This window comes from Macrotis lagotis, chromosome 7, assembly GCF_037893015.1.
Source record: "Macrotis lagotis isolate mMagLag1 chromosome 7, bilby.v1.9.chrom.fasta, whole genome shotgun sequence".
Classification (NCBI taxonomy): Eukaryota; Metazoa; Chordata; class Mammalia; order Peramelemorphia; family Peramelidae; genus Macrotis; species Macrotis lagotis.
In genome coordinates this window covers 131,828,553-131,851,017 of record NC_133664.1, presented here as the reverse complement: position 1 = coordinate 131,851,017, position 22,465 = coordinate 131,828,553, and the positions used below count along the sequence as shown (strand labels likewise).

General features: G+C 34.5%; 1 protein-coding gene across 1 annotated transcript in view; it reads left to right on the top strand.

Annotated features, from left to right (window-relative positions):
* CPED1 (cadherin like and PC-esterase domain containing 1) overlaps window positions 1-22,465 on the top strand; it is a 407,812-nt gene that overhangs the window by 21,392 nt on the left and 363,955 nt on the right. The gene's annotated exons all lie outside the window — the stretch shown is intronic.

Below are 22,465 nucleotides of genomic sequence, written 5' to 3'. Positions count from 1 at the left end.
TTTATGCAAGAAAATTTTAATTTAAGGTAATCAAAATTATCCATCTTATACCTCAACAATACTCTTACCTTGTCTTATAGTTTAAAGTCTGATACTGCTGAATTTGCCTCCATTACATCTCTTTTCATGGTTTCCTTGAAATTCCCAACCTTTCCTTCTTTCAAATATATTTTGTGTTAATTTACTTTTAATGGAACCTCAGTAAGAGTGTCCAGAGAAGAAAAGATTGTACTCAAGATGAAACACTGACACTATCATGGAGACAATGAAGCACATTCTCCCCAAGGTTAGAACTGCATCTATGACCTCCTTTGTTAAATGTTTATTATTTTTTTTTACTTTACATATAATAAGGTGTGTGTTGGATCTGATTTTACAGAAATGTTTATAGTGGATTTTGTTTGAAAACTTACCATTCTAACTCTACCCGCCTTTGGGTATATAATAATTATGTTTTGCTCAAGCTAATATTAAAATAAGCTTTCTTTTCCTAAACATATGAAGTCTAGACAGTAGGAGAGTAGACTGGGGAATTGTTAGTTATACCTCAACTAACAGTGCAAAAGGAAGGCAGCTAGGTAACAATGAATAATCTATATGGGTAAAATGGAGAACTGACTATATTTCATCATAGTGAAATATGGGACTTTTTGATTCAGCTTAGGAAAAAGTACCTTTGGCACCTGAGGGTATCTTCTTGGAAGAGGGGAACATTTTATAATATAGTCTGTAATATTTCAGGGAAAATGAATAGTCTTAGACCTGGCAATGACTTTGGAAATCATCAAAGTTAGGGGTATAAAAGAATAGATTTCAAGAAATCATTGAACTTTCAATAGGAAAAAAAATAATCTTTATTTTCACTAATCTTTGGTTTCTCCCATGTAGTCTTATGTATTTTATTTTATGAATTTAAAAATATTATCCTGAGAAGTCCATGAGCTTCATTAGATTGTCAAAGGGGTCTATGACATAAAAAGGTATGAATCTCTGACCAGGCTGCCCTTTATATTTTACTGATAAAAAAACTGAATGACTCAGAGGGACAAAATCTTTGTACTAGACCACACAGCTAGTTAAATACTAAGCCATAACTAGAAAGATGATGTTATGGATCTCAGACAAGTGTTCTTTTTACCAAAATTTGCTGCTCTCCTAAGGGACCTGTTGAGGTTTTGCAGTTATGCATAAGAGAACCTTACTGACTTATTTAAAAAGGCAGCAAATCTACTTATTGTGTTCAGTGTGGGTGGGGAAGAGGAAAGTAGAGGACTTGTGCTTTAGGGGACCTGGTTTCTAGTCTTTGTTCTATCATTCTGGATATGACTCCTTTGCTTCTCAGTTCCTTTATCTGTAAAATGGAGATGATAATCAGCACTATTACTGGGGTGGGCAATCAAAGTTTGTCTTCCAGGGTACCAAAATTTATCAGATAGCACTAGCAACATTTCTATTCTCTTTCAACAGGAGAGAAACAACTAAATTTAGTACCTCAGTAGTAATAAAAAAAAAAATAGCTCAAAGTGGAGAGCTTTCAGATAGCATGGTTTCTTTCAAATGTTTAGATGAGTTACACCCCCAGATAAGCTTCTCAGCTGAGCTCTGTCCAGATTACAACTCCCAGGCAAGAATTCTAGAAGTATCCTTGAAATGCCTTCATTGCAATTTGCTTAAAAAGTTGTATTGAGGGAACATGTTCTCTTTAACTTGGGAGCATTTTATGACTCTTGTCCCTGGCATTAAAACTGTTCATTATAGCTCTGATAAATCCTATCTTATGTATTTCACAAGAATATTGTAAGATCAAATTAGATTAGGTGGAAAATGCTTTTACAAATACCACTGAACAAATGTAAGGAATTAAGTAACTATTACTCTCCGGGGTATATCATAAAAAGATTTAAATACCACCTGGTATCCCTTGGAAAAAATGGAACTGTATAAATGAAGCATAATATGATTATTAGAAAATTCTTCCTCATTAAAATTAAGATTATTTTACTGTCATGCCTCAAAATACCACCAAAAGCTCTAAACTGCAATATCACAATTGAGAATTCCTCTCTTTTTCAGCATTTCTTTAACAAGCAATAGGAAATAAATAACATTCCAAACATTTTAGTCTGAAGTCGTTCTTCCCTAGTGGAAAATCTAGCTAGCAGTTGAGTCAATTTATGTAAAAACCTTAGGAAAAAATGAAGAAAGAAATTAACTCTTTTGTATCAATGCAATATGTATCTGACCTTAGCATATCAGTGATCAGAAAAGGTACATTCATATGAAGTAGCATACAGTGCAAGCTAAATCCAGAAGACAATAGTAGTATTTGATTTGATTTATTTCCTCTGTAATATTTTCCTCTGGTATTCTCTTCTCTGAACCACACTCCTTTCTGACTAAACAGTGGAAAAATTATTAAGTGATTTGAAACTTCCTCCCTCTAAAAGTTAAACCTATTTATCAAAGTTTCTATGTGCCTATATTCTTGGTAGATAGATTTTCATTAGAATATCTATTTCTCTTTGTGGGGAAGACAGGGTAAGGGAAAGCTCTTTAGTTTTCCTTATAAATAATAGAAAAGACAAAGACATGCTGTGGATTTTAAGTAAAAATCTGTTTTCTGGAATTAGAATGAACTGAATAAATGGAAATTTGTTCTTATTGGGCACATGACATTAAAGAAACTAATTTTTTCTTTGGAATTTTAACATTTTTCTCTTTTGTGAGGACATTTTAAACGGAAACAGTTTTCCTGTAACATGAGTGCAAGGATGCACCATCGTCATCAAATAACATCCACATGTTCATGGGTAAGATGCCCATAATATTGTGAAACAAAGTAAGCCAAACAAAGGTGGTAATTTTGTGGGATGATGGGTTGGAAGGAACTTTAAACAATATCTAATCCAAGTACTTTTTTATTTTAAAGCTGAGAAAAATAGTCCCAATATGGATAAGCAAATTGCCCATGGTTACACAGTTACTCTATGGCTAAAATATGACTAGAATCCAGCTTTTCTGAATTGTAGACCAATGCTCTGCTATTATAGTATTGTCTCTTTTTAACAAGCCTATATTATAACAGTAAAAATAATCATAATTGTTTATGTTTATATAGAAATTTAGGATTCATATAGTACTTTTTCTCATTGTTCTGCACAGTATATAGTTTAAATATTATTTCAATTATGCTCTGGGGATTGTATACAAGCAGAATGAAAGATGGCCTCCTCCTCCTTCAAGGAGCTTCCATTCTAGTGGAGTTAGACAGTATATGATGGGTGGAACTGATAGTACCTAGTATCAGAGTTTGGTTGAGATAGTAGGGAGTGATAAAGATATGGTTGACCTAGTATTCCTTCTTATATGAAGGTTCTAGTAGACTTCCAATAAGAAGGAGGGTTACAGGGGCAGAAAGTTGCAGGATGAGTTTGTTTCTGGAGCATGGTAGGAAAATTCTGGAGTGCAACCTGGAGAAAATTTTCTTCTAGTGGAGAACTCCACCAGATTAGGATGTGTTAAAATTAGGATCTGAACTTGGGTCCAAAATTATCCCTTTTTGAAATACAAGCATACCTCATTTTATTGTGCTTTCCTTTATTGGATTTCACAGAACCTTTTTTTACAAATTCAAAGTTTGTGGCAATCCTGAGAAGAGCAAGTCCATTAGCCCTAGTTTTCTAGCAACATGTGTTTACATCGTATCTCTCTATCACATTTTGGTGATTCTTACAATATTTCAAGTTTTTTCATCATCATAATCATCATCATTATTATTATAATACCTGTTATTGAGGATCTGTGATCAAGTGTCTTTGATGTTAGTATTATAATTGTTTTTTAAGTGACAGGAAGCCCTCCCTTCCCAGACTGATTTTTTTTGACTATGCAAAAGAAATCATTTTTTGCTTAATTTCTTTCTTACTTACCTTAATCACTAAATGGGCATTGCCTCAATCGAACTGAGATCTGTTAAGGGTCTTAGCTGAAAAAGGTCAGGTCTCTCCACTGACCCCACTGGATCCAGTCATCCTTATCCTTGTCTAGCCACTGGATCCAGATGATTCCAGAGAAGAAAGTGAGGCGATGACTTTGCACAGTCCACCCCAACCCCTCACTTAAATCTAATGTTCTTACATGTCATGACATCACATCCCTATCCTGATTCTCTTCAGAAATGAAGGACAAACACCAAAAGGGGTCAGTAACCATGCCCATTTAAAATGGTAAACAAATGTTGCATGTGTCCTGATTGCTCCACTGACATTTCTGTTACTCGCTTCTCTCCTTTTCCTTGGGATTCTCTATTCCTTGAGACACAACAACGTTGAATACAATTATATAAACTTAATTGATAGAGCAGCAGCAGGATTTGAGAAGATTGACTCCAACTTTAAAAGAAGTTCTACTGTGGCTAAAATGCTAACAAAAACAGCATGTAATGCTACAGAGATATATCTTTCATAAAGTAAGGGTGAACTGATGTAGCAAAATTCACTGTTGTCTCAATTTAAGAAATTGTCACTGTCAGCAGCTATCAACAGTGAGTCAAGACCCTCCAGCAAAAAAGAAAATATGTCTCACTGAAGGTTCAGATGATGGCTAGCATTTTTAGCAATAAAGTATTTTTAATATTGGATTTGAGGAGCAATATAGAACCACTGGTGGTTTGTTGTTCTTGGGTTTTGTGTTATTTTGTTTGCTTGTTGGTTTTTTGAGCAGTGGATTAACATGGTCATAGCTATGCTTTAGAAAAGCCTTCGTGGTAGATGGGTAGAGGAAGGATTGGAAAAGGGGAGACTTGAGTCAGGGACTTCAATGAACAGGCTATTAGAACAGTTCAAGCAACAAGTGGTTGAATTAGAGAGGTGCTTATAAAAATGAAGAGAAGTGTATTTATTTAACATCTAGTCTTTGAGAGCTGCCCAAAGTGTTAAGTGATTTGCCAAATTTCACCTTGTCATTATATGACAGAGGAGGTAATACTGCCACACAAGAATTTACATATTAATCAAGGTTTATTCTAGTTATGACTCAAGCATAGGGGAAAGAAAAAGCTTCAAACTTAGGACAATGAACAAAACATAAAAGAAAAGTAAGGTTTTTTTTCCTTTCCCTATGATTAAGTCCCAAAAAGAACTAACCCTACCTACCTACCCAGAAATATGGAATGAAGTTTAAGTCATTAATAGAGGGTGCCATTTTTCTCTATTTTGCCCTTTTAAAAATAATATGTAACATGGCTTTTATTATCTAGAAGCTTTGAGTTCTATATCAAACCAAAATATGAAATCCTAAAAATCTTATAGCAAACCAAAATCTCAAAATTTTCAAATTCTTTGTTTTTATATCACTTGCTTGGTAGAAACAATCAAGGAATCATTGAACAAAATTATTTGTTGTTACATCTTTCAAGGAAGAAGGATTTTGTCATGTGCACAGAAGATACCCAGTAGCAGAAAAGTATTTACTCTACCAAATCAAATATTTTAAAATAATTAATAAATGCTTTGAGATTCTGCCTTTTCTATACCTTTTAGTCAATTGTGTGATTAGAAGAATGTTCCACTGTAGAATATCTTTACAAAGGTCTGCTAGTTCCATTCCTATATTTTTTATCAAGGATGACATTATTGTGTGTTTAGATTAGTTTAATGTAAATTTTATGTAGATGGGAAGATAGGCAAGTGAATAGACAGTTATAATCTTTTGGCTTTGGGAGTTATTATATATAACTTCTTTTTGTGTCTTTGATATCTTCCCTTCTTTCAGATATCTTCTCTCAAGTGCTTTAAATATAGATCTCCCTCCTCACTATTTTCTTGGTCTAACTTATCTGTTCCTCAGTCTTGCCTTTTTTTAAATATCATTTCTTTTTCCACTTAGTACAATGATATGAGATTCCAACTGTGGTGTTCCACTTCCCTTGGTTGTGAAAAGTATTTATTTTAAGTAACACAAAGACATATACTTGGGACTGGAAAGAAACTTATAGGCTCTTAGTCCAATCCTCCTCCTTTCCCATTTTACATATTCAGGTACCAAAGTCAGTGAAGATTAAATGATTTACCTAAATTAAGTATTAGGAGATGACTAAAGAGAGGTTTGAAATCAATTTTTCTGACTTCAAGTCCACCCTTTCCACTGTATAATGCTGCTTCTTACAATGTATATTTAACATTTGCTTTTTCCATCTTCAACTTTAAATGTTTTCATGATAACCATGGATAAGACAAACAAGTTTATCAAGTTTCCTTTAAATTTGTTTTTTCTTCACTGCTTATTGCTATTTTATGAGAAGATTTTGGTCCTAATCTTTCAATGTTCCTCTCTGAGAAAAATTTCTAAGTAAATTTATATGCATAGGTTTTTCTGGGTTGCCATATTTCTCTGCTTGGCAAGGATTTTTTTCTTTTTTTTCTTTTATTTGCCCAATTACATGCAAAGGTAGTTTTCAACATTCATCCATTTAAAAGGTTTATGAGATCCACATTTTTCTACCACCTTCTCTTCTCCTCCCCCCAATGACAGTGAACAATCTGGTAAAAGTTGCACATGTACAACTGTGTTTATTGGCAAAGATTTCAATTTTTTCCTGACTGAAGCTCACAGTTGGTATTTAATAAATGCTTGCTAACTTGACTATTCAGTGGCAATTGATTTGCATTGATTAATTTTCTTGAAGAAGTCATTTTAATTAGTATCAATGTCCATTCCTTCATCAGATTTCTTTATGGAGGTGTTCATAATTTTTCAGACTTAAATTGTTTTCAGTTCTCACCACATCTTTTCTCATTTGTATTCTTCTAATGTTTTGTTAATTTTGATTTTTACTCTTAAATACTGGACACAGAGAGCAGATTCAGCAATAGCTCCCACATAAGAAATGAATCATTTACTTTCTGTTAAAACACTCAATTTACTTTCTGTTAAAATACTCAATTTCATTTTTTCTTTGTTTTCTTATTTGACACTCACTATTTCTCCTGCCTTGCATTATCTAGAAATAATCCTTATTTTATAAAACTGAAAATAACAAATTATTATATTTTTTAGAAATCATACCTGAAGGAACTGGCTTCAACACTGTGGGGAATTCCAAGATTGTTATGACTAAATAGATAAGTCTAAGGGAGTTCCCAGAGGCAAACAAGTTAATTGATTGCTTTAAGTTCCCAGAACCAGAGTCAGAGGTGGAATTTTAAATCAACATTTCCTAACTCCAAACTACTGTATTGTCATCCAGTTCATAGTGCTGAGAATTTACTTTCTCATAAAGGAGAAAGCATATTATTCTTAGATATGTAATACTTCCATAGGAATCATGAGAGCATAGTTTCACAAAAACATTATTTACTATATTTCTTTTTGACAAAACTGTAAATATATAAAGTTGAATATTGTCTTCATTCCAAAAACAGATTTTAATTACTATGATTGTAAAAGTAGACTTAATATTTGGAAGAATTAAATTAGTTGTGTATCAAGTACATATCCTGGAAAGTAGTTGTAAATGGGGTGCCCCAATTATAATAGTTGTTTGTGAACTGTAAAAGACTAACTTTGGGTTGGAAGGTAGGTATGTATATTTCAGTAAAATTTTTATTTCAGTGCCTCAGAAAGGAACAATTTATTGCTTTGATTAGATAACACTGGAGACAGTAACATTGAACTTTTTCTCCTCCAAATTAACTTGTGGAAATAATTGTTGTGTGCCTGCTTTTGGTGTCTTGGTGTCTGTAATAAATGTGAATATTACATGTACAAACTTTATCTAGTACTTAATTTTATATCTTGTTCCATCAAAACAATTGTTTGAAAATTGAATAATAAATTCGTGAACTTGTTAATTTGTTTATATCTCATTAGCAACTAAATCATTTAAATCAATGCCTAATAATACTCTATATAATTCATACAGTGCTTAGCAGCATCAAATATGTCATGTAATTTACCATTCAAATAACCCTATGAAGGAGTTAGGTAAAGCATTATTACTTTCATTTTATAGATGAAGAAACAGCCTCAGTAAGACTAATTCATTTCATTGCTCAATGCCATGAGATCAGGGAGTGTGAGGCTAGGATTTATCTTCCTGACTCATCTAACTAGGAGTTTTTCCTTATCTCCAGGACACCTAGAATAAGGGTATCAAAATTTTTTGGAGTGAAAAAACTCTTAGAAATCTAGTCTAACTTGTTACCTAGTCTAGCTCTCTCTGAGTCAACTAATTAATTAACACTAAAGCCTGAAAAAGCTAAATCAATTAGTGATTTTTATTAACTAGGAAAATAGAAACTTTGTCATTCAGCTGGATCTGTGATCTTACCCCATAACCATCTCAAGCTCATCATGTAAAACAGGATTCAGTACTTTTTTCTCCCAAATGTTTCTTCTTTTAATTTAGCCTATTACTATAAAAAAAACATTATCATCCTCCCAGTAACCCAAGTTCATAACTTCAATTTCACCCTTAATTCCTGACTTTCATTCCCTTCACATATCTAATGATTAGGCAAATCTTATTGTTTCTTCCTTCACAATATTTCTTTATATGTCTCTTTCCTTCCAGTCATGCAGCTTAATTAAGGCACTCCTTATTTTCGTCTATACTAGTATCACAGTTAGCCTTCTAAAGGGTTTTCTTGCCTCGGATTTCTCCCCACTCCATTCCATCTTCCACAGATGTCAAAGTAAGTTTCCCAAATCTTAAGTTTGATCATGTTACTCACCCTACTCAGGAAAATCCAAATTCATATCTGATCCTTTTCTATCAGTCTTCTTATATCAATCTCCCCTGCTTATACCCTGGAATCCATTTATCTCTCTTTACTAGCTAAACCTTCCACCTGACTCTCCATTTCCCATTTCTATGCCTTTTGCCCTAGTTCTTTCCCATGCCTGGCATTCTATATATTCTCTTCTTTTCCTCCTTAATTTCCATCAAGACTCAACTTAAATACTACCTGCAAGAGGCCTTTCCCAGTCTTCCTAGTTACTATAACTTTTCCTCTTGGGTCCCTTGTCACTTATTCTTTATATATCCTGTATATATAGCTAATTATTTACATGAGATATTCCCTATAAAACCACAAGTTTCTTTCTCTTTTCTTTGAATCCCTCGTGCTTATAACAGCCTCTGGAAAATGATTGTTGATTGATTCAATTTCCTTCAATTTAAAAAAACATTTTTCAGCATGGTATGCGTTCAACATAGACCATGTGTTAAAAGGAAAAAAAAATGACAAATATTTTTTCTGCTCTTAAAGTAACTTACATTCTACTAGAGATAAGTGAGAGCACTTCTTGATCCAATGCATATTGCAGCCCTTCTGTGCTTTCCCATTTTCTGGGAAAATTATCATCCATATCTTATTATCAGTTCTTTATTAAGGAGCCATCTCAGTCACTGTAGGACTTGAATGTTGCTTTGGGATTATCATATATTTTATCTGTAATTCTCAATAAATGCTTGGCTCATCTCCTTTTCCAGTAATACATGACCCAGATGATTTCTTTCACACCTCTTTTCATTACATATAAGTCACTAATTCATTCAATTAGTAATTCTAGTTTTAACTAATAAATCACTGTATAGGTAGCCTACTTATATTCACCATGATTTTCCACTACCCTTTAGTTCATTTGTCTGAGATTTCCTGATTCTCAGCTAATGTGAATTCTCAGCTAAAGTGAAATGTTACTGTTAAAAGAGATGGAATTTTGTAGTAAACAACAAGTTTATGTTTTTTTTCATAATTTCCTGAATGTGATACAGCTTGATCTCCTCCTACTCCATTCTAGGTCAACTTGTTATCAATTTGTAGCTCTAGTGCAATATTAAGCCCATTGAATTCTGTTCTTTTGGCCTGCATTTTTTTAGGGTTTTATTTTGCAAGGCAAATGGGGTTAAGTGGCTTGCCCAAGGCCACACAGCTAGGTAATTATTAAGTGTCTGAGACTGGATTTGAACCCAGGTACTCCTGACTCCAAGGCTGGTGCGTTATCCACTATGCCACCTAGCCACCCCTTTGGCCTGCATTTTAACAGGTTTGACCAATAGTAACTTATAAAAGTAATATACATATGTTTGCTAACTGTTCCCCAGCTGATCTCAGTCTAGGTGTTCAGTTGCCCACCATGTTAACAGATACAGGAAAAGAAGAATGTTGTAATGGTAAATATTTAGACAAAAAAGAAGAGAAAATTGAAGTAATGAAACAATATTAGTTGGTGGTTCCTGAATAAGATCAAAATTACATCACTATAGAGATAAATTACAGTGGGATCAGTCCCAACTGGGACTGATCAGACCAACATGAGCTTGGAATGCTCTGCCACAGGTTGGGCACAAATAGTCCATGTGAACACCTGAGGTGTTTGCTCTAAACTTACGTATCTCACTTTCCTTTGGGTTGCTTCAACTCTGCCTTGCTCATAGAGCACAGCAGCCTTTCTGTTGAGGGCATGCCATGTTGGGCACTCCTGTGCCTCCTATACTGTACCATCAATTCTAAAGTTTTTAAGCAAGACCTTCAGGGTGTCCCTGTATCAACACTTCTTTTAACCCCTAAAACCTGTGTGAGTTCTCCATAATATAGTCTTTTTGGCAAGCATACATTTGGCATTGTAACAACGGTTATAGAGTTACAGAGTTACAATTCTGACGACTAGTTCATTGGAGTTGTGATCTCTGAGGTAATACTTGAATGCACAGAAGTTTAGCTCAAGAAAAGATCCTCGGTGCCTGGTATCTTATCCTAACAAGTGATCTTCAAAATCTTCCTACGTCAATTTAAATGGAATCATTTCAATTTCCTGGCATGGCATTGGTAGACTGTCCAGGTTTCACAGACTGTCCAGACATTCAGCAATGTGGTCATCATGAAACATGAGAGAGTGAAAAACTCAAGGGTGACACTAAGGTTATAAAATTTAGTGAATGGGAGAATGGTAATGTCCTCAGTTGAAATAAGGGATGCTTAGAGAGGGAGAGAGAGATATATAAGATGATGAATCCCAACTTGTTCCAATTTAAGTATATCCTCCAGTGAGCAATAAACTGTTCTCACTCATAGAGGTACTCTAATCTCTTGTCCTTAATTCTTCTGGTAGTCATTTTGCCTTGGGGCCACCACTTAGGTTGAATGTGAATGCTTAGCTTGGAGAGAATGACTCTGTGCTCAGTTCAGCACTCTGTACCACACATTGCTTTTGTGACTCTCACATCAGATCTGTCTCTTTTCCTTACACTCTCATGTTTCACAGCCATTAGATTCCCAAGCCATATTGATTCTACCTCAGTAATTTTAATCTTTTTCTTTCCCAGTATGGTTCCATTCAAGACCAAGCCCTCATCATCATTTGTCTAGACTACTGTAAAAGCTTCCTAATTACCTCCAGTCTCTCCTTTAAAAATTTATTTTCCATATGGTTGCAATAATAATTTTCTTTTTACTCAAAAACTAAAATATAATATGGACTCATTAGCCTGAAATTCAAGGGCTTACATAATTTATCTTAATCCTACTTTTCCAGGATAATTTCACATTACTCTTGCTTTAGAATGGTGAGAATCTAACAACTATTGCCCAGGTAACAAATAAGTTTTATGCATATTTCACCAAGCTCCATACTATAGTGAAAAACTATGTTCCTTAGAATGGAAATAATGTGATATAAATGGTTATGTGTCCTTAATTCCATAGTTATTCAGTAGAATCCTCTCTTCCCAATATGGACCAATTTAGTTCCCTAGGGAACATAGCTACAGTACAGTCTTCATATTAAAAAAAAATTAGGGATGACTAGGTGGCGCAGTGGATAGAGCACTGGCCCTGGAGTCAGGAGGACCTGAGTTCAAACCTGGCCTCAGACACTTAATAATTACCTAGCTGTGTGACCTTGGGCAAGCCACTTAACCCCACTGCCTTGCAAAAGAATTTTTATTTATTTAAGGCAAATGGGGTTAAGTGACTTGCCCAAGGTCTCCCAGGTAGGAAGTTATTAAGTGTCTGAACTGGATTTGAATTCAGGTCCTCCTGAACTCCAGGGCTGCCCCTACTGTCTTTTTTTAAAAGCACTACTTGTTTTTTTTTAATTGTCATGTCTCTTTGAGAAAACTTAAAAATACATCCTTAAGTACCTTTACAATTGTATTGCTTTTAATACAAATTTCCTTTGCCTCTTTTCAGTAAGGCGGAATTATTTTTTCTGACTTTCACTGTCACTTCCTTATTTATCTGGTACTGAGATGGTAGAGTTCAAATGTGATTATCCCATTTTTGTAATGATGATAATGATTAAGTATAAAAATGCCAGAACTGTTCCATTTCATATCTATTTGTTGAATTTCTTCTACTTTTACCTACAAATGCTTTTGGAATGATCTAGTTTGGCTAGATCTTATATTAAGCTATCCCCTTTCTCTTCTCCCTTGCTTTTTTGCTCTTTTGTGTAGTGCATCTAGACTTGGTATTATTTTAACATTTGTCAAAGGAACAAGACATCTTCTGATTCTCATTTGTTATTTTGTCATAATGAATTGTCAATTCCATATTTTTTTTAGTGGGGGTATAGTTTCACATGATGAGGATATTGGGACAAGAATTATAGGGCAAGAAGAACTATTAAAAGGTCATGTTGGAAGGGAACACTGCTTTCTCTTAAGCAGAATAATTACAATGAGATTCTTATAGTTTTAGCTTTTCAATTTGATTCATTCTACTTTCAATTCAGTTCACATTCAGTTTTTCACCCCATCAAATTTGGGAGGTAAGAAGGAATCAGATAAAATGATTTCCATTTTTATAGATGAGGAAGTGGGAATGAGATTTAGTTAACTGGCTGATTTTATGACACTAATTTGGTATTACAGTTGGGGAATTAAACGTTCTCTATTCTGAATTTCCAATATGTTTTGGGAAGGAAGTTTCCACACCATGTACTCCTGCAGACAATGATATCATTGTTCTGGAGCAAAATGCACTTTCATGTGTATATGTCCATATAATTAGGATCTTGTGCTTTTTTTGGCCACAAAAGTCCCTTTGACCATCAGGAACAAAATTGAAAGCAGTATACTAATGTCTGTTGTAGAACATGAAGAATTTTTAAAATAGGAAAACCTTGACAATATTCTCCAAACCAAGTCTACATATACTTGATGCTTTGTGACTTTAGAGTAAAAATAGGCACAGAGAAAGACAGAGAGAACTATAATAGAAAATATGGTTTGAGTATTATGAAATGAAAGGTACCAAAGGCTTATAGACATCTCCGAATCCCCAGAATCGCACCAATAACTTATAAATAAGTTCTTTAAGTAGATAGTTGAGGGGCAAGTACCAGATCCAATCACAAAACAATAACTAACTATATCTTAAGGGATAAGAAAGTAATGGCTACTGACTCGAGGCATTTCAGAATCAATTGTTACTTTATAGCTAGACTGTCTAGACATTTAGAAGATAAATGTGATAAGATACTGATTTCAGCAGCTGCTACTGGTCTATTTAAATGATTTGACATTGAAATATTGGAAAAGGATAAAAGTAATGACAATGACTGACTATAGAAAAGTTTAACCCATACAAAATAGTCACTACAATGGAAAAGCTAGTGATGGATTAAATATGTAAATTGAGACATAGATTTTTGGATATGGTCAATGTTGGGATTAATTTTGTTCAATGCTATATATAGCATCGAACAAAATTAATCCCCAAACACATTATATATATATATATATATATATATATATGTATGCATATATATGATTTTTTAAAAGGTTTTACTTTTCTCTCTCCCTACCCCCACCCATGATCAGGGGAAGATCAGAAAGAAAGAATAAATGTTAATTAATCGAAAAAATGAAGGTGTGAAAGACCACAAACTACTTCAGTTAGGCAAAACCTAATTATTTGATTATTTGGTCAAGTAAAATACTCAAGAATAGATTTTCAATTTATCTCAGAGATGCTTACCACAAAGGAAAAAGGTCTATAAATTAATTTACAATCTCCTTAATAAAAACATAAGGTAAGAACAGTCAGTTTTCAACTGAAGATCATTTTTTTGTCGATTGTTAACTGGGAGATAGAGAGAATATAATATCAAACACTGTTATCAAGAAATTCATTTTGTCAAATAAAATACAATCTTAAATACCTTCTCAAAAAAAGGTTTCTATTGCATATATAGGAGAGAGGGACAAAGACAAAGAGAGACACAGACAGTGAACGAGGGAGAGACAGAGAGACAGGCAGACAGAGACAGACAGAGACTGGGAGATAGGGGGGGAGAGAGAGAGAGAGAGGAGAGAGAGAGAGAGAGAGGGAGAGAGAGAGAGAGAGAGAGAGAGAGAGAGAGAGAGAGAGAGAGAGAGAGAGAGAGAGTCAGAGACTGAGACAGAGTCACAGAGGCAGACAGTGTGTGTGAGAGAGAGACAGAGAAACAGAAAGAGAAAAAAGAGAACCAGTGTATGCTCTCTCTTTTCTTCTGACAAACTGGAAGAGACAAAGATGGATAGATTCATTAAGGTTGAGATCTTCCAAATGTTGTGCTCAGATGGCTATGTGCTGATTGCATCAAGTTCCATAACACTACAGGGCTCTCCTAATAAGTCACACATACCATTTGTCAGAGATTTACCTAAACTCAGATAAACTTTTTAAAAATGAAAAAGACACAAATCTCCTAACCCCAAACCAAGTGGATATAAAATGTATATTGGTCCTTATTAAGGTATAAATTTGGATAAGTAGTCCATGAGTTAATAGGTTTATATATTCTGAAGAATGTTGCAGATGGTCAAAGAGCTGAGCCCAGAATCGCATGGAAGGAGAATCACATTCAGGAATATGTCACATTTATGCTTTCAAAGATCCCAAAATACTGATATACTGATTGACTCGATTGACTCTCTCTCTCTCTCTCTCTCTCTCTCTCTCTCTCTCTCTCTCTCTCTCTCTCTCTCCCTGCCCCCCCCACACACACATACAGACACAATCCAGCTTTTTAAAAAATCAGTCATTACCTGATGTTATTTGGTTGCATGCAGAAAACAGCACAATCTCAAAATTAACTAAATTAACTGTTGGTGACTCAAAGGGCAAAACATGGGTTCCCATGTTGGTTCTAAGTTAGAAAAAGCATGTTATCAATTATTTCTTTTACCCAAAAAAGTGTATGAAGTAATGATAGTGCTTTCATAATTGCCAAGCATCTTATTTGATATGTTTAAATGATGATACAATTGGATGGGGAAGCATCTAAGGTAGATACCACCTTGATAATCTTGACCTACATGATCCACTTGATAATCTTGACCTACATGCCCCAAATAGAAATTTTATTTTCCTTCGAATCCAATCCTCTTCCACCTTCAAGAAGCATAATTCTTTCAGTCAGCAAGTTTTGTGAAGAAATCTTTGATTCTTCCATCTACTTCAACACCTATATCTAAACAATTGCCATGTCATGTCAATTCTTCCTATCAATTGACAAACATTTGTTAAATGATTAATTATGCTGAGCAGTAGGAAAATAAAATAAAGCAAAATAGCTCTTCCTATCATGGAGAACACCCTACTAAAGGTTATATGAAAAAGTAAGACATTAGCAAAAAGAATAAGAAGTATTATCTAATTTTACTTCCATGATATCTCTCATATCTGTTCCCTTCTCTTTACTCAGTCTGTCTCTAGCCTGTTTTTTTAATCTTATCCTAGACTTTCATGGATTATTGCAATTGGCTTATTGGCTTCTCTAACTCCAATTTCTCCATTCTATCTCCCACACAGCTTACATATTGTATACCTAAAACACAGATGATTGTAGCATCATCACACCCCACCACTCAAACATCTTTAATGGTTCCCTCTTGCTTCTATGATAAAACACAAAAATCCTCAGGTTGGCATTTAAGAACCTCTAAAATACGTTTCCCACCTATCTTTCTAGTCTTACTTTCTATTACTTCTAATACTCTGCCTCAGTCAAACTGACCTAGTAGCTATTTGCTTTACACATTGTTTTCCCAATACAATGCCTTTGCAAAGTGGTCTGTGTATTTCTTTTACCTCTGCCTTGTAGAATCCTTTTCAATATTAAAATGCAACATTCTATAGGAAGACTTTCTTGACCATCCCCCCAACAGTTATACAGTTATCACTCTCTCCTATACACACACACACACACACACACACACACACACACAAACACACATATATATGTCACCCAGTAAAATATAAGTTCCTTGAAGGCAAGAATTATGTCATGTTTCCTCTTTCTTTTTTCCTTCCTTCCTTCCTTCCTTCCTTCCTTCCTTCCTTCCTTCCTTCCTTCCTTCCTTCCTTCCTTCCTTCCTTCTTTTCTTTCTTTCTTTCTTTCTTTCTTTCTTTCTTTCTTTCTTTCTTTCTTTAATATTCTAAGTTCCTAGAATATCTTATATATTATGATCACTAAATGTTTATTGAATTGATTAGTTCAATGCAGATGTACACAGATTCAAAATATATTTTATATTGCTATCAAGCTGCTGCAACATCTGGTATAGACTAGTACATGATCAATAAATGTTTATTGAATAAATGATACTGAATAAATTTTAACAAGTCACCCCTAGCGGATGGAGAGAATGGAGAGGGATATATGGTGTGCATAAAAAAGAGCTGCAGCAAATTACTGTAGCATATAACTGATGGTAATTAATGCAATGTATGGCCAGAAAAAGGGGTAGATCTGTCATGTAGTGAGAGAGATAACAGACATCTAAGTGATAAATTGCTAACTTTGTAATGCAAAGAAACTGAAAGGAAAGCTCCCAGTGCATTGAGTAGCCTGCTCATGGAAAATATATAGGCTAAGAATTAAACAGAATGAGAAAATATGGATGGGTTGCAATCCACACTGATGGAAGGAGTACCCATATTCATGGGTTTGTGGATTCATGGAATCATCAAAACATTTGTCAATCTAATACTTCTTATAGAAAGCAAAAGCAAGGAACTAGTTGGGGGTCAGGAGTGTATTGAAAAATACAAGGTCAGAAGCTGAGAATGTTTATTCTATTTTCCTTTCCATTGTGAGTATAAGGAAACTAAAGGAAGTATTTTAGCGCCTCCCAGATGAAAACATAGTCTTGAAAATTTTGTACTAGTGTATGCTGAACAGTGAAAGATCTTCGTCATTTATGTAGTGGGTATTTGAGGGTGTGGATATGACCTCCATCAACTGGTGATTGTTCTTAAAAAAGTAAAGTTAGAAACCCTTAGTTAAAATTCTAGTATTCCTGAGAAGGATAAATGTGTTATCAATCATTAACCTCTTAGCTATGATTAATTTAATAGATAACTAGTTCTTATTTCAGAAGATGTATACAAGATTCTGGGGGAATGAAATATGGAACAAATAGTAATAATAGTAATAATAATAATGATGCCAATAATACTTGTGTACTACTTTATGGGACTAAGTGATTTCATGTATATACTTGAATTTTTATTTAAATAATTTCGCTTTTTTGGGGTGGCTAGGTGGAGCAGTGGATAGAGCACTGACCTTGGAGTCAGGAGTATCTGAGTTCAAATCTGGTCTCATATACGCAATAATTACCTAGCCCTGTGTCCTTGGGCAAGCCACTTAACCCCATTGCCTTGCAGAAACTAACTAAACAAACAAACAAATAAATAATTTCACTTTTAAGGTACTAAAGTTTAAAACAGCACTAAGATTTTTGAGGACTGATTCCCATTACAACCTTCTAATTCAGGCAGAGCAGATATTATCCCCTTTTTCTATAGATTAGAAAATAACTAAAGGATGGTTGGATGTTTTGTCTAAGGCTACACAAGTAGGATTTGTACCTTGGGCAAGTCACTTGACTTGTCTGCCTTCAGTTTTATCATATAGGGAGGAATGTAGTGTCTATCTCTTAAAGTTATTGTGAGGATAAATAAAACAAGATAAAATGTGCAAACTTTAATGTGTTCTATAACCTAGAAATTTATTATTATTATTATTATTATTGTTATTATTATTATTCTAAATAACAGAGCCAGAATTTAAACCTAGGTCCTTTGTCTCCATATTAAGTGCTTTCTTCCTTCCAATGAATCACTTGAGAAGCAAGAAATGCTACCTGGATTTGACAGAATTTGGAATACAGGAAAATATAGGACCCTGAGCAGTAGAGAGGCATTATGAAAATTCTGGATGCTCTCCATGAAATTCAAAGGAAAACTGAGTAAGAGAAGTACACAAAAGTAGGGAAAACCAGGTAATTTACTCTGCTTCAGAGCAGAACCTTGATCATATTCATGGCTACTATCTCTTCTTTGAAGCTTGTAGGGTTGCAGTAGATTGTATAACTACTTGAGGACAAGGATTTGTTTCATTTTTGTATTTGTATTCCCAGTAACTAACATAGTAATTAGTATACTGTAGGTACCTAATAAATGTTTGTTGATTGAAAATGGAACAGTTGGCCAATCAGGAGCTAGATTATTCCTTAAATTTGGGGATAGGAGTTTATTAGAAAATGAAATGAATTAGAACAATGGTTCTTAATCTTTATTTGTGTCACTTTGGCAGTCTGGTGAAATCTAGTACCCCTATTTTCTCAAAATAATGTATTTAAATACATAAAATAAAATACATAGGACTGTAAGGAAACCAATTATATCAATATAGAATTATAAAAAATATATTTTTAAACCTAAAGACCCCAGATTAAAAATCTTCGAATTAGAGCAATAAATCCATTGGTCCTGGATCAACAGGATCATCTACAACAGGATCATCTCCAACAGGGGTCATCTCCAAGCAGACACCTAGGATCTTTCTAACCAATACATTAAATATTAAAGTAGACTGAGATCTCTTCATATTATACCTAATTCTCACCTATACTCAAGGGTTGTCCTTCAAACCAATATGAAGTCTCAATATATCTGAATTACATCTATACCAGGTCATATTTTGCCTGCCAAGTGGCCAAGAAGGTTTTTTTTTAATTTTTTTTTAGGTTTTTGCAAGGCAAATGGGGTTAAGTGGCTTGCCCGAGGCCACACAGCTAGGTAATTATTAAATGTCTGAGACCAGATTTGAACCCAGGTACTCCTGACTCCAGGGCTGGTGCTTTATCCACTGCGCCACCTAGACGCCCCCCAAGAAGTTTTAATATGATATCATGGACCATTTTGGCACTTCTTAAGGATACTTTGTGATTCCAAGGAGGAAAATATGGGTTCTCATTCAGAAACTTTGGGGCTGGGAGTCTTTGTGTTACACATGATTTTAAGTAGCTCAGCACTCAGTCAACCTTCCTCAAATTTATTTTTAAATTTTGCTTTTTCAGAAATAAATTCATTTAAAAGGTCAATATTAACAATGGGAAAAGCTCTATTTTGGTTCTCAAATGTAAAAACAGGAAGAGAATATACTGACATAAGCAGTGTTTTTGAAATGCCTGGAAACTACCGACTAGGTAGGGAGTACTGATTTTACTTAAAGGATGGTGTCTTATATCGACTAGATGATTTGTGTTTCAACATCAGAGAATGTCATAAATACAAATTTGTAGGAAGATATTTAATAGATACTGTAAAACAGTCCCTCTGTCAACCTGAGGAAAAAAGTTATATTTTTCCATTCTGGTATTACTAAAAAGAGCTATATTTCATAGTCTTGAAGTAAGACTAGCAAAAGCATTTTTTAAATCTTAAGAGAACTGCAGTATTTTTATGATATTCTTAATCCACTGTTTTGAATTTATATTCATTGATTTTTTGGTAGAGTGATTTTCATTTTAGTCTTCATTTTTAATGTTTGTAAATTCATTGAACTATATTAATATTTAATGCAAATATGCAATGTTTTATACTTAATTTCTGAGAGTGGAAAGGTAAAATGACAAAAATATATTTTTAAACAGTATTTTAAATTAAATCTTTAAATATATTAAACACAAAAGAGATTGTGACTATAATAGTATTGACAAACAATTCACATATTTAATTTTCACAGTTCAGATGGTTAATTTTGAAAGGATGATTTGTGGATGTTAATATTTAACATTTTTTTCTAATAAAAATCTTAAGCTTATAGTATATAGCTTCCTACAAGAATGAACATGATTTCAAACATGTTCATTTCAACTTTTCAAAGGAATAACAACCAAAAAAAAAAACCTGAAGTGAATTAAACATCTGTAGTAAGACAAGTCTCAGAGACAGTGCTTTTGAAATGGTTGTTCAAACAGTAGGAAATTTGGAGTTGCTCTTATTGTGGTTTCAATTAAAATTTATTCTTCAGCTTAGGGACAGTCTTCAAATCTGTAGAACAAGTCAGAAGCTCTTATTTACATGAAGTGGTATGACTGGTAGTTGCTCCTAGGACAGTTGACCTCTTTGCTCACTAGGCTTTCATTTTTCATATTTGAGAACTGCACCTGTTGGCCAACTGGCTAACCCAGAAGCTCAAGGTCTGTGAGTTTTGCTGTTGGACCATTTCTGCTGGCACAGAGTGTTATAAATATTACAAGGACAGGGCAGTTTGTATTACAGGATAACATAATTCCACTGACCTATTCATTTCCTAGTTAAACTTTTGTTGGATTTAGATATGATATGTTTCCGTGGTTGTCTAGCTTAGTTCCCAAAGATTCTCACAAAAAATACAACTGAGAAATATGCTTTACTTAGAATATTCTTAAAAATGAGAAGTAAGGGTAAATATGTCATTGTCTCTGACTACACATTCAAGTTGAAGGGAGGAGGGGAATGAAGTCTCTAAAATAAAAGCAGTACATTAGCAATGAATCAGAGAACTAAAATACCACTACCAAAATAAGTCCTATGCTTAAGCCAACAGTTAGAGAAAATTGCATCCTGTGATGAAAAATGAAGATGATATGAACACTTAGGGGACCCAAAGATACTATTCACTGTAGCTTGAGTGTCATTTATTTATTTCAAAATATATGACTTCTCTTTTTCTTTCTCTGATCTCCAGTAACTGAGAAATGGGATGGGAAGTCTTTGTTTGTTTTGGCCCTCAGGAGAGCAGTCCAATAGATCACTCACTAATCAGCTTGAGCATTTTAAAGGCTCACCTTTCAGTCGGGTTTCAAATGTTCCTTCTTAAGAATTCATGTTGGCATTCATCATGAAAAGTACATAGAACATTTTCAAGTGAGCATTTTCTTACTTTAGAGAATTAAATCTGTATTTCAACTAAATACAACCAGTGTCCAACTTACTTATGGATCTTTGCCCAAAAGTTTATTTTTAAGTTAGTTTTTTGGGAGGGGGGGGAAGAGGAGAGGTTCTAAGGGTATTTTCCCAAAGAAATATTGCTATACATAGTGATTATGTTCCCAGGCCAGTCCACAAAACCCTATTTAACCCATGATGTGACTGATGTGCTAAGACTTTTTTAGATTGGGTTTCTTTACCTGGGGTGCATGAACTTGGATAGCAAAGAACAAACAAACAAAAAAGGAATATATATGTGTTACTTTACCTGTGATACCTCTAACTGAAATTCAGTATTTCTTTACATTATAAATGTTTAAAAGAAGAAGACCATAGGCTAATAGAGAGGTCAGCCCTATTCTAGACCATATAATCACCACACAGAACAGAGTTTAACTTGGGAAAATGCCTTCAGCATTCTCACTTGGTCCTCCAGAGATACCTTTGTCTCCCTGATCCCTCTGTGCTCCACTCACTCACTCTCATAGCAGAAGACTCTCTTCCTTCTCCAAGCTCCTACCTCCCAGGAGCCTCCTCACACTTCACCCTGGTTGGGGGAGGGGGAGCTCAAACACTCTTCTCAGAGTCATCCACCACACAGAGATTTAAGATCAGCACTAAGGTTTCTAAATCCCTTTTCTCACCTCTGTAAATTTAAATATCACTTTGCTCTCAATTTCCTAGACTTAATGTCACAAGCTTGTATTAGATCTAATTCCCAGGTTAAGCTTCTCCTCTGTTCTCTTAATTCCTGGTCCCAGGTAAGCCCCACATAAAGAGAGGGAGTGAGATTGTGGGACCTGTGATTCTTTTACTGGTCAGGGAAAAGCTATCTTAGTGTGGGTCCCCAGGAAGGGCCCATTTTAATCCTGGATCTTGACTGTGCTTTCCTTTTGAGTATCTCCCCTTAATAAAGCTGATTTACTTTACCGTTTTGTGGTGTGCTTCAGATTCCTTTGTGTGGATCGTTATGTAGAAACTTCCAAGGTCTGCATTAAGACAGAAGGAACCCCATCAATTCTAAAATATCAACAATGGCTCATCTGGCATAGAAGATAGACTCTTGTGGACAGGGGGAGTAGATTGGGCAGTATTGGAGGCAATTTAAAGTGAGGAGAGAAGGGATTTAAATAGAAGAGACAAAGGTAGAGGTTAAATCCTTGGGGATGTTTCTCAATCTAAGGGATACTGCTTTTTTCTGTTCTTTT